Genomic DNA, 13070 nt, shown 5'->3' with positions numbered 1-13070 from the left:
GTGGGATCTTGATTTTTGTGGGATATTGAGGAGATTTTGTGAGATGTTTCTGGAATTTGGTAGGTATTTGAGAAGATTTCTGCAATTTTGTGGGATTTGTCTTGAATTTTGTAGGATATTGAGAAGATTTCGTAGGAGTTTTCTGGAATTTTGAGGGATTTTTAGGAAACATGAAGAATTAGGGGGTATTTTGTTCGATTTGGTGGAAATTTGTGGGGATTTTGTGGGATGTTTCTGGAATTTGGTGGGCTTCTGAGAAGATTTAGGGAAATTTTGTGGGATTTTTCTTGAACTTTGTGGGATTTTGTGGAGACTTGAATTATGAGGTATTTTTCTTAGATTTTTTTTTTAATTTTGTGAACATGTTCTGGGATGTTTCTGGAATTTGGTAGGATTTTGGGAAGATTTTGTGGGATTTTTTTAAATTTTTTGCACTTATGTGGGATTTTTTGGGAATTTTGTGGCATTTTTCTTGATTTTGGTGGGATATTCAGGAGATTTTGTGAGATGTTTCTGGAATTTGGGAGGGTTTTGGGAAGATTTAGGCCTTTTTTTTTAGTTTCTCTCAATTTCATGGGATTTTTTTGCAATTTTGTGGGATTTTGCAAAAGTTTAAATATTTTTGTGGGATTTTTTTCTGGAATCTTGAGGGATTTTGAGGAGACTTGGAAAATTTGGTGGGATTTTTCTTATATTTTGTGGAAATTTGTGGCGATTTGGTGGGATGTTTCTGGAATTTGGTGGGGTTTTCAGAACATTTAGGGAGTTGTGTCAGATTTTACCGCAAATTTGTGCGATTTTTCTTGAATTTTGTAGGATATTGATGAGATTTTGTGGGAGTTTTGTGGAATTTTGAGGGAATTTGAGGAGACGTGAAGAATTTTGAGGTATTTTGTTTGATTTTGTGGAAATTCGTGGGGATTTTGTGGGATGTTTCTTGAATTTGGTGGGTATTTGTGAAGATTTCTGCAATTTTGTGGAATTTTGTGGGATTTTTCTTGATTTTTCTAGGATATTCAAGAGATTTTGTCAGATGTTTCTGGGATTTGGTAGGGTTTTGGGAAGATTAAGGAGTTTTTGTTTTTTGTTTTTTCAATTTTGTGCGATTTTTTTTCAGTTTTGTGGGATTTTGCATAAGTTTAAATAATTTTGTGCGATTTTTGTGGAATTTTGTGGTATTTTGTGTAGACTTGAAGAATTTTGTGGGATTTTTCTTAGATTTTGTGGAAATTTATGGAGATTTTGTGAGATGTTTCTGGAATTAGATAGGGTTTTTTCTTGATTTTTGTAGGATATTGAGGAGATTTTGTGAGATGTTTCTGGAATTTGGTAGGGTTTTGAGGAGATTACTGCAATGTTGTGGTATTTTTCTGGAATTTTGTGGGATCTTTCTTAAATTATGTGGGATTTTGTGGAAACTTGGAGAATTTTGTTGGATTTTTCTTAGATTTTGTGGAAATTTGTGGAGATTTTGTGGGATGTCGTAGAAATCTGATAGGGTTTTCTTGCTGCGGCGGCGGAAAGCCCGGAGCACCCCGACTTCTCCAGAAGCACCCTTGAGAAAGGCTGGCCCGAAGCGCATGTGAGCAGCTTCGAGCAGTCGAGTGATTCCAGCTCAGCTCAGTAATAGTATAGTGATTTCAGCTCAGCTCAGTAATAGTATAGTGATTCCAGCTCAGCTCAGTAATAGTATAGTGATTTCAGCTCAGCTCAGTAATAGTATAGTGATTTCAGCTCAGCTCAGTAATAGTATAGTGATTCCAGCTCAGCTCAGTAATAGTATAGTGATTTCAGCTCAGCTCAGTAATAGTATAGTGATTTCAGCTCAGCTCAGTAATAGTTTAGTGATTTCAGCTCAGCTCAGCTCAGCTCGGCAGCGGCGGCGGCAGGCAACACAGGAAGCAGGGACGAGACAGCTGGTCCAGCGTTCCACCGAGGCACAAGCCTTTATTCAGGCAAAGCTTCGGCAAAGGGTGCCGGTAACAGCGAATCTCCCGAACAGAGGAAAACCTGGGATATTTATGGGGAAGGAGAGGGGCGGGGGGAAGCCCGAGATACCTGTATCGGGGTGGGACAGCAGGGGAGAACACCAATGAAACACAACAGTTTAACATAACTAACTCAAAGACCCCTGGGAGCGACATTGTGTCGCTCTTACAGAGAAGTATCTCCTCTCCAGGGGAGAGCCAGTACCTCGGGCCCAGCGGGCTCCTCCGTACCCTCACTTCCCCATATTAACATAGAGTGTTGCATTTTAAACTCTAAAAAGCTTTACAAGTTCTTTCCTTGTTTCTTGACCTTTGGACTTTCTATCAGCAGAAGGACATTGTTTTACCAACCAGGGATTCTCCTTTAGCTGGCTAGGCTATTGTTCTTTGGTCATATAGTATCTAGTACTCAGTATCTTATGACTCAAAGCAAGCTTTCATTTCTATTTCAATTCTAGGCTTCATACCTTCAGAATCTTTTGTTAAACAATCATATTCGCAAGGTTTCCCTGTTTCATCTTCCCCAACATAAACTGTCACTTTTAATATAAATTAGAAGCTAATTTGAATATTTCTAAGTGTAATTCCTCTGTTAAATCAAAAAGTCATAGGTTAAAAATTAGATTAAATACTGTATAACTGCTGTTCTTTTGCTAAACTGTGAAGTTGAAGGTATCAATTAATGGTTAAGGTATAAGTGAAGTCCTGTTAAGTTTGACCTCTGTTAAGTTCTTAGGCCATATTCCTTTTATCCTTGACCTCACTGTCCTTTTGTCACAGACACACACACATACGGACAGTTCTGGGTTCATTTCTGGTTGGATTTGGATTGCCTGGATTTTGTTTGGTTTTGTTGTTGCTTTGTTTCCTTGCTGTGCCTGAAGTGTCCAGTCAGGAGCAGAGTGATTCTTGCCAAGGAACTTTGTGCTGCTGGTGCTTAATATTAAATCTGGTTTTTGCTGCTCCCTTGCTGGGGATTTTTTAAGCGCTCTCAAGCCCTCGTTGGTGACAGGGTGAAGGAGCCCTGGCCCAGGCTCTGGCCCTGGGGACACAGGGATGCTGCCAGGGGTTCCCTGTCCCCCTGTCCCATGCCCCACAGACCTTGGGATGTCCCACAGCCATTCTGTGATGTCCCAGTCTGGACTGTGATGTCCCAGCTCCTCTGAGATAACAGAACCTACTCTCTGATGTCACAGCCTTCTCTCTGACATCACACACTCTTCTCTCTGATGTCACACAGCTGCTCTGTGATGTCACAATCTGCTGTCTGTTGTCACAGAGCTGCCCTCAGGGATTGTGGTATCTGCTCTGTGACCTCACAGCCCACTCAGTAATGTCACAGCCCACCCTGTGGTGGCTCTGTGATGTCATACAGAAACTCTGTGATGTCACAACCCACTCTGTGATGTCATGCATTCAACCTCTGATGTCATAGTCTTCTCTGTGATGTCACAGCCCACTAAGTGATATCACCCAGCCCACACTGTGATGCCACACCCTGATTTCTGATGTCACAGAATCCCCTCTATGATGCCGTAGCTGCTCAGTGACATCACACAACAAACTCTGTGATGTCACAGCCCCAGCTGTGACCTCACACAACCCACTCTGAGCTGTCACACAGCCCTTTCTGACATCACAGCTGCTCTGGGGCTCCAGGACACAGCCACAGAGGTGCTGCTGTGACACAGCCCCCTCTGGCACATCCCACAGCCCCTGCCAGTGCTGAGCCCCTGGGAGCTCTGTCTGGGCCTGCTCGTGTCCCTGAGCTGCCCTGGCAGGGCCCCAGCCCTGCTGGGCTGTGCTCAGGAGCTGCTCCTGGCCAGAGCTGTCTCTCTGCAGCGCTGCCCTTGCCAGGAGCTGCCTCTGGGCCAGGAGCCCGGCCCAGCTCAGCAGCACAGACACAGCACCAGCACTTTCATCACCCTCTCGGGCCTTTGGGGCTCTTTGCATCACACTCAGTCCCTCAGAGTGTGCTCCAGAAACTTCTCAAGAACTCAAACACAGACAGAAACACTAAAGTTTCTTGTAGTTGAAATGAGAGACACGAGTGAGAAAGCATCCCCAGGTTCCAGGTAGAGCAGAAGACTGGAGGCCCTGATGCCAGCTGGGGACAAGCAAGGGAAAGGTGTCTGTGGTGCTGAGCAAAGCTGGATGTGTTTCAGGAATGCCAAGGGCCAAGGGCTGAGCCCCAGCCCCTGGCAAGGCAGATGCTGTCCCTCCCTCATTGCTCAGGGCTCTTCCCGGGGCACTGGCATGTGGGGATGTGCAATGCCAAGGGCAGCACCATGGGGCGGCCCCTGCCAGGCTGCTGAGCAGGGACAAGGAGGCAATGAGGCCCCAGGGCTGCCAGGGTCACTTGTCCCCTGCTGGCCTCAGGTCCAGGGCCAGCAGCCATGGCCAAAAGGCTGCACAAGTTGCCTCTGGCAGGGCCTTGCAGCTGCACAGCCCAGAGCCCTCAGCCTCTACCTGCTGCTAATGTGATGAGGCCTCCAAACCCCATCCTGGGAGATTTTTGGGTCCTCTCCATGGTGTGTGAAAATGGAAGCACTGGTCAAAGTTATTTTCTCCCAAATCTTGCAGTGACAGGGATGAATATCTTTAAAGTGATCAAGAGTTAATTTATATTGTTTAGAAGGAGGAAAAATTTTAATCAGGCATTTTACGAGAGTGGCAGAAAACTGCAATTGCTTTTCCAGACAAGTCGATGCCCCATCCCAAGAATGCTCCAAGAGCAGGAGCTCTGTGCAACCCGACACAGTGAAAGCCCCTTCTCCTCCCCAAGGATGGAATTCCTGTTGTGTGGGTTCTCTGATGTGCTGGGTGACCTCACAGTGCTCCTGGCCAGAATGTCTGCTGAGGGCCAGCCAGGCTGCTGCAGTGGCAGTGACCTCACAGCCATCACCACTGCAGCCATACCCCCTGGGCCTGGCTCTCCCCTTTCCTCTGCCCCTGCCTTGTCTCTGCTGCCATGAAGAGCTGTTTCATTATTATCTTGTCCCCAGGGTGCTGGGGCCAATTGCTTCCCAGTCAGGCTCCTGGAGCAGCAGGGGCTTTTCAGAGCCCAGCCAGAAATGAGCCCTGAAGCAGCAGCTCTGCAGTGCTGGCCACCAGGCCGGGGTGCCAAGGGAGCCTTCTGGCCATGGCCTGGAAGCAGCTGCTGCTGCCAAGGTGCCTTTGGTGCCTCAGGCTGTCCCTGGCACAGCTCCCAGCACGGCACTCTGCACTTGTGCCCGAGCCCTTCCCTGGGTTGGGGCTGGCCTGGGGCTTTTCCTGCAGCAGGATCTGCCCTGGCCATGGCACAGGAAAGGCAGTTCCTGCTGGAGCAGGAGGCTGTGCCTGGAATGGTCTCAAACAACTCCAGCAAGGCCCTGTTCACTTCAAAATTGCTTCCTAGAGCACTATAGTCTAATAATTGTTATAGCTCTTATACTCTGGACTAAATAACTCTTTTTCTTTATTTACTCTGTGGTGTAAATAAATCACCTTCAGAATCAGTCACAGTGGTAGTTATATAAATATATCTGATATTCCATTGTTAATCATGTGGGACAAATTGCATTATGGTTCAATTCTACATGTCCAATATTTACACATAAACCTCTGACAAACTCGGGCTGGGATTGAATCCAGCTGCTCCCAGTCTCCTCTCTTAGACGAAATTTAAAAGTCTAGGTGACCTGAAGGAGTTTGAGGATCCCTGGTGGCTGTTGGGTGTCATTTCTCCACCTCATGAAACAGCAGGGGTTTCTCCAATGAAGAAATAAAGCTTTTGCCTGAAGCTCCCACTCTGCCCATGACAGGAAGCCCTGGGAGTGTCTGTGACATCCCGGCTCTTTGGCAGCCTGGGGACTCCTGGGATGTCACCATGGGGTCCCTCGGTGCCTGTGACAGAGCGGTGCCTTTGCAGCCCAAGGTCCTCTGGGATGTCACCATGGAATTGCTGTGACTGTGTCTGACCACACGGCTCTTCAGCATCCCCAGAAACCCCGGGGAGGTTTCTGTGGAGCCCTTGTCTGTGCCTGTGACATTTCAGCTCTTGAACAGCCTGGAGACTCTTGGAATGTCCCCACCGAGCCCCACTGAGGGTAACAAATCTGATCCTTGGTAGACAACCATCACCACGACCTTTCGCTATGGTCTGTTTCCATGGCAACCACAGCCCCCTGTTGCTATGGTCTGTTTCCATGACAACCATCACAGCCCCTGTTGCTATGGTCAGTCCCTCGGCAGCTCCATGGAGACCCCATGCCAGGGGTGGTTGCCATGGACACCAGCTCAGGCCTGGAGCCAGAGTCCATTGCCATGGCAACCATTCCCAGTCCCATCCCCAGGCTCATGGGATCACAGAGCCACAGAATTGGCCGAGTTGGGAGGGACCCATGGGGATCCTCCAGTCCAACTGCTGGCCCTGCACAGGACACCCCAACAATCCCAGCCTGGGCCTGGCAGCGCTGGCCAAACGCTGCTGGAGCTCAGCCAGCCCTGGAGCTGGGAGCCTTCCCTGGGGATCCTGTTCAGTGCCCCAGCAGCCTCACAGGAAAAACCTTTTCCTCACATCCAGCCTAAACCTGCCTGCCTCAGCTCCAGCCGCTCCCTCCACTCCTGTCCCTGGGCACCAGAGGGAAGAGGTTCCCACAGCCCCCAGCCAGGGACCCGCTCCCAAGGCTGCTGCCATGGCAACCAGGCCTGGCACCAGCTGGGATGCTCGGTTTCCATGGGCTGGGCTTCAGGAATGGCATTCCCCAATTTCCTACTCCTGCTAAAACTGCATCACTGCTCTCTTCCCTCCCACCTCCCATGGAAAGCAGAAAAGGCAAAGATCCCATGCTGGGATAAGAACAATTTACTGCAAACAGCAACGAGATAAGGAACAAACAGGAACAGAAACAATTTGGATAACAGAAGGGATAAGACAAACTATTCACAGAGAAAACTAAAATGCCACCGACTGCCTCTTCCTGGCCACGTATTTCCTCCTACCTGGAAAGGACACTCTTCTCCTCTGGTGAGACAGAGGGAGTCCTTTTCCTGCCCCTGGCAATGACCTGAGATGGGACTGAATATAATGACAGGGCCATGGTCAGACTCTCAGGTTCTTTGATCCCACATCATGTCATTGCCATGGGCAGGAAAAGCTACAGTTGTCTTCCCAGCATGGATCACAGGGAACATGGATCACCAGGTCTCTTCCCAATGTGGATTCTCCAAGGGGGGATGAAGCTGGAGCTGTGTAGAAAGCTCTTCGTTCACTTTGGGTCATTTACAGGGCTTCCCTTACTGGTGCCTCCGTTGGTGTCTGGTCAAGTTAGAGCTCTGGGTGAAGCTCCTCCCACACTGGGGACACTCGTAGGGCCTCTCCCCAGTGTGGATGCGCCGGTGCCTGACGAGGGTGGAATTGTGCTGGAAGCCCTCCCCACACTCGGGGCAGCGGAAGGGCCTCTCATCCGTGTGAATCCGCTGGTGCACAAGGAGAGTGGAGCTGGTCTGAAACCTCTTCCCACACTCGGGACACTCGTAGGGCCTCTCCCCAGTGTGGATGCGCTGGTGGATGATGAGCTGGGAGTTGAAGCTGAAGCCCTTCCCACATTCCCCACACTTGTAGGGCCATTCCCCAGTGTGGATCATCTGGTGGCGGACCAGGGTTTTCCTCTGGCTGAAGCTCTTCCCACACTCCAAGCACTTGTAGGGCTTCTCCCCATCCTGAAGCTGCTCATGAACCACCAGCTCAGACCCCTGGCTGGATCTCTGGCCACTTTCCCGGCACAGGGTGGGTCTTTCCTCCTCAGAGCACCCTAGGATGGGTTTGGAGCCCCTCCTCCTGCGGGATCTCCGGGGATTTTCCTCCCCCTTGGATTCCTGCACTGTGGAGCTGCTCAAAACGGCCTCTTCCACGAGGTTCTGCTGCAGGGATTTGTCCTCCCTGGTCTCCATCCTCAGCTCCTTGTCTGGGGGAGGAAGGACAAGGAGAGGATGGGATTTGCCTCCGTGCCAGAGGGAAGGGGAAGGAGATCCCCCCAGTGCGTCCCCGGCAGGACGGCGTCGGCAGCGGGGTTGTCCTGCAGCCGGGGGCCATGCTGGGCTGGGAGATGGAGCAGGAGAGAGGGGGAAAGGGGCACTGACTTCCTCCTCACCTGCCTGGGCATCCTGGGGCATCTTCCTCTTCCTCACAGCCTCCTTCTCCATCTGGCCAAGGTTTGGGATTGGGAAATCCTGGTTTGGGAGAAAACAAGGAATGAGCACAATGAGTTTGATGGTCCCTCTTTTCAATTAACTCTCTAGAAGTCGTCTAAGCATCTGAGGTATCTTGGTTTGAAAGGAAAGGTGTTTCCTAAGGAAGGCAGAAATCTCCATTGAAATTGATAAAAATGGAAACAACCCACCCCCTCCGAATTTTTATAATCTTATATCAAAGTGCTCTCAAATAAAGATATAGGAATAGAAATAATAGTTCTTTATTAAAGAAAGGAAAATGAAAATACAGCAGGACAAAAAACAAAACAAAAAAACAAAACAAAACAAACAAAAAAAAAATTCCACACAGAAACCACCCACTGACAGAGTCAAAATACAACGAAGCACTCCGATTAAAATGGTGGCTGCAGTTTTCCTGGAGTCACAGATGTGGTTCTGTTTAAGCAATGATCCCGTAGAAGATTGTAGCTTACCTCTGAAGTTACGGTGCTGTAGATGGGTCTGGTCTCTCCTCTGGGAATCCAGTGGAGAAAGACTGCCTGTGGTGTTCTGATTCTCAGATTATATCCAGTCAGGAATGCTTGGCTCCTCCCCCTGGGTGGAGCATCTCACAATGGGATGATGTCATTTTATCAGTCATGCGGTGAGACTCAATGGCCCATTAAGAGAAGATATCCCCCTGGAGGGAGGATGGGTGATGGAAGAGATAAAGAACACTGCCCCACCCGGTTTTAACAGCTGGCCCATTAACAGAAGACATCCCCCAGTTATGAGGGATGGGTCATGAAAGAGATAAAGAAAACTGCACCACCAGGTTTTAACAGATGGTGAAGAATACTTACTTTTGGTTACATCTTGCATTTCAGCCCAAGACATGGAGTCCATAAAAACCTCCCAAACACCAAGATTCAGCCCTGAAAATGCCTCCCAGGACTTCCCCATGTCTGGTCTCTCCCTTTTGGTGTTCAGGGGTTCCTCCCTGTTCCAGCTGCTGGGGGTCCTGCTTGTACTGGGGGTCCCCTGTGTATTCAGTCCCTGACCTCTTCTGGCTGCTGGGAGTGCCAGGAATCCAAAAATTTTCCCCCATTTCCATCTCCCCACTAAGGGATGCTGGGACCCCACAGTATCCCCCAAGGGGCATTTTCCACTCAGCTTTGGAGTTCTTCATTTTTCAGACATCCCTCCCAGAAAACCCAACCCAGGGATCCCCCGGGATATCTGGGCTGAGCTCCTTCTGTCCGGTCACTTGTGGGATTGGGGGTGATGATCCCATGGGTGGGAGGCTGTGATTTCAGGGGGTGCTCGACCTGGTGGTTGTTTCTTTCTTTCCCTGATCCTCCTTTGTCCCTCCTTCAGGCTGAAGAAGCTACTCAAGGAGTCAGAAGCAAAAGTCCAAGTCCCTTGGAGCTTCAATCAGCCCCACTGAGGGCAGGGACTGCCAAAGGCTCCCCAGGGACTGGTGAGAGCAGATCCTGGAGGCCAGGATTGCCGGGAGCCAAAGGCTCTGAGCAGGGAACTGCAATGCTGAGCAAGCCCTGGCTGGGTTGGAGGAAGCAGAAAGGCCAAGCCCTGAGCCCAGGCCTGGCACAGCAGGGCCTGTCCCTCACGGGTGGCTTGGGGCTCTTTGTGGGGCAGTGGGATGTGAGGGGCAGCAAGGACAAATGCCATAAACCTGTGTGACACTCCAGATCCTTATGGAACCAAGAGGCCAGTGTGACACTGTGGTAAGTTGTGGAACCACGGGGATCATTGTGGCACTCTTGGGCCCATGGAACCAAGGGGACAGTGGGACACTCTGGGGCCTCATGGAAACAAGAGGTCACTGTGAGCCTGCAGGGCTGTAACACCCCAGAACACTTCAATGCTGGTGGTAACCAAAGGTTCCTGTGCTTGAATTTGGTGCACAGGAGAAACACCCACCAGATCTTCTCAACATGGACAGATGCAAAGAATATTCTTGGTAGGAAGGGACCCACAAGGACCATCAAGTCCAACTCTTAAGTGAATGGCCCACACAAGGATTGAACCCACAGCCTTGCTGATACTGGCACCATGCTCTGACCAACTGAGCTAAGAGGTCAAAATGACACAAAATTTAACTGGCAAAATATAGACAATCAAGGAACTATGGCAAAGGGTTTAATACAACATCCAATTGAACATAAAATTCTTACCATAGCATTAACTTTGCAAGCTTAGCTCCTTTAACCCAAAAGTGTTAACCCTTAAGATTTTGGGAAACATTAATATATCCAAAAATGTTCCAGGTACGTAAGAGAAGAAGGAGAATAAAAGGAGACCAGAAAGACAGAAGATCTACAGAAAAATACTTCCCAGATGATCCCAGTCACTCTCACTGCAATTGCAGTCATTCCCATGAATGAGCTGTTGCACCCAGTCACCCCCAGTATGGTTCCAGTCACTCCCAGATCCTCCCAGCATGATTCCAGTCATGGCCAGAGTGACTCCCTGTCACTCCCAGGATGGGCCCAGTTGCTCCCAGTCACCTCCAGTATGGTTCCAGTCACAGCCAGCACCTTTCTATTCCCTCCCAGCTAATTCCACTAGGATCCTTGTATGTCCCCAGCATGGGCACAGCTGCTCCCAGGATTATCTTGTGTGTTTCCAGTTGCTCCCATTTACCTGTGGGACTGTGGTATCAGTCTCTCCCAGTCTATCCCAGTTCTTCCTACTCACTCCTCAGGTGCTTCCAGCCTGATCCCAGTTGCTCCCAGCCACTCCCAGTCACCCTGAGTGCAGTCCCAGTTGCTGCCAGTATGGTCCCAGTCCTTCCATACATGGCCCAGCTGCTCCCAGTTGCTCCCAGTAGGATGCCAGTTGACCTCAGCGTGGTTCCAGTCACTCCCTGTTCCTCTCAGTGTGATCCCAGTTGCACCCAGTTGCCCCCAGTACAGTCCCAGTCCCTCCACAGATTATCCCAGCTGCTCCCAGCACAGTCCCAGTCATGCCCAGTTGCCCCCAGTGCAGACCCAGTCACTCCCAGTTGTTCCCAGTTGTCCCCAGCACAGTTCCCATTGTTCCCAGTGTGTTCCCAGTCATCCCCGGTATGGTCACAGACACTCCCAGTATATCCCAGTTGCCCGCAGCATGTCCATAGCCATTCCCAGACACTCCCAGTAATCCCAGTCAGGTGCTTGTTATCCCAGTATGATCTCACGCCCAGTATATCCCAGTGGAGCTGGGATTCACTGCCTGAATTTACAGCCCCCCATCTGTGGGATCAATACCCCCCATCCCACAGGTGACCAGGGAGGGGGATCTTGGCCCAGATATCCTGGGGGGGTCCCTGGGTTGGGTTTTTGAGCGTGATGATTGGAGAATGAAGAACTTCCAAAGCTGAGTGGAAAATGCCCTTTGGGGGACATTTGAGGTTCCCAGTGGCAGCTCCTGGCAGAGGCACCCTGGAGGAGCAGAGTCCTGTGTCCCCCAGGACACCAAAATTGGGAGCCCAGAGAGGGGGAGCGCCACAATTTGCGGGAGCCTCAATTGCCTGGAGAGGGGCAGGGGGCTCTCAGTGGACCCCCTGCAACCCCAAGAAGGGAATAAGGGGAGCAGGGACCCTGGGACCCCATAATCTTTCAGCATTCCCTAAGTGGGGAGATGGAAATGGGGGAACTGTTTAGATTCCTGGCACTCCCAGTAGCCTGGGCAGGGCAGGGACTGAGTAGATGGGGGACCCCCAGTACAAGAGTGACTCCCAGGAGCTGGGACAGGGGGGAAACCCTGAACACCAAAAGGGAGAGAACAGAGATAGGGAAATCCTGCGTGGCCTTTTTAGGGCTGAATTTTGGTGGTGTAAAAGTTTTATGGACCCCATGTCTTAGGTTGCAATGCAAGATGTAACCAAAAGTATGTATTGTATCACCATCTGTTAAAACCTGGTAGAGCAGTTTTCTTTATCTATTTCATGACCCATCCCTGGGGGATGTCTTCTGTTAATGGGCCAGCTGTTAAAACCAGGTGGGGCAGTGTTCTTTATCTCTTCCACCACCCATCCTCCCTCCAGGGAGATATCTTCTGTTAATGGGCCATTGAGTCTCACTGCAGGACTGATAAAATGACATCATCCCATTGTGAGATGCTCCACCCAGGGGGAGGAGCCAAGCATTCCTGCCTGGATATAATCTGAGAATCTAAACACCACAGGCAGCCTTTCTCCACTGGATTCCCAGAGGACAGACCAGACCCATCTACAGCACCAGAACTTCAGAGGTAAGCTACAATCTTCTGTTGCTTTAACAGAACCACATCTGTCACTGCAGGAGGACTGCAGCCACCATTTAATCGGACTACTTCCAAAAGGATGACCAATGGGGTGTAAGGTTGTATTCTGACTCTGACAGTAGGTTGTTATTTTTTTGTTGTTGTTGTTTGGATTTTTTTGTACCTCTGCATTTTCATTTTTCTTTCTTAAGTAAAGAACTATTATTCCTATTCCTATATCTTTATTTGAGAGCACTTTGATATCAAGAGTATAATAATTCAGAGGGGATTGTTGCTTACATTTTTATCCATTTCAATGGAGGTTTATTTTTTTTTAGCAAACACCTTTCCTTTCACACCAAGACATTCCAGATGCCCGAGTGCCTTCTAGAGAGGGACTTGGGCAGAGGGACCTTCAAAGTAAATATGCTCATTCCATGTTTTTTCCCAAACCAGGATTTCTTAATCCCAAACCTTGGCTGGATGGAGAAGGAGGCTGTGAGGAAGAGGAAAATGCCCCTGGACGCCCAGGCAGGTGAGGAGGAAGTCAGTGCCCCTTTCCCCCTCTCTCCTGCTCCATCTCCCAGCCCAGCCTGGCCCCCGGCTGCAGGACAACCCTGCTGCCGACGCCGTCCTGCCGGGGACGCACTGGGGGGATCTCCT

At 49.8% G+C, this 13070-nt stretch overlaps 1 pseudogene; it reads left to right on the top strand.

Annotated features, from left to right (window-relative positions):
* Nucleotides 1–13070, top strand: part of LOC131586345 (uncharacterized) — a 982094-nt pseudogene that overhangs the window by 858165 nt on the left and 110859 nt on the right.

Source organism: Poecile atricapillus, chromosome 19, assembly GCF_030490865.1.
Source record: "Poecile atricapillus isolate bPoeAtr1 chromosome 19, bPoeAtr1.hap1, whole genome shotgun sequence".
NCBI lineage: Eukaryota > Metazoa > Chordata > Aves > Passeriformes > Paridae > Poecile > Poecile atricapillus.
Note: the sequence above shows the minus strand (reverse complement) of the source record. Positions and strands in the feature narration are given on the sequence as shown.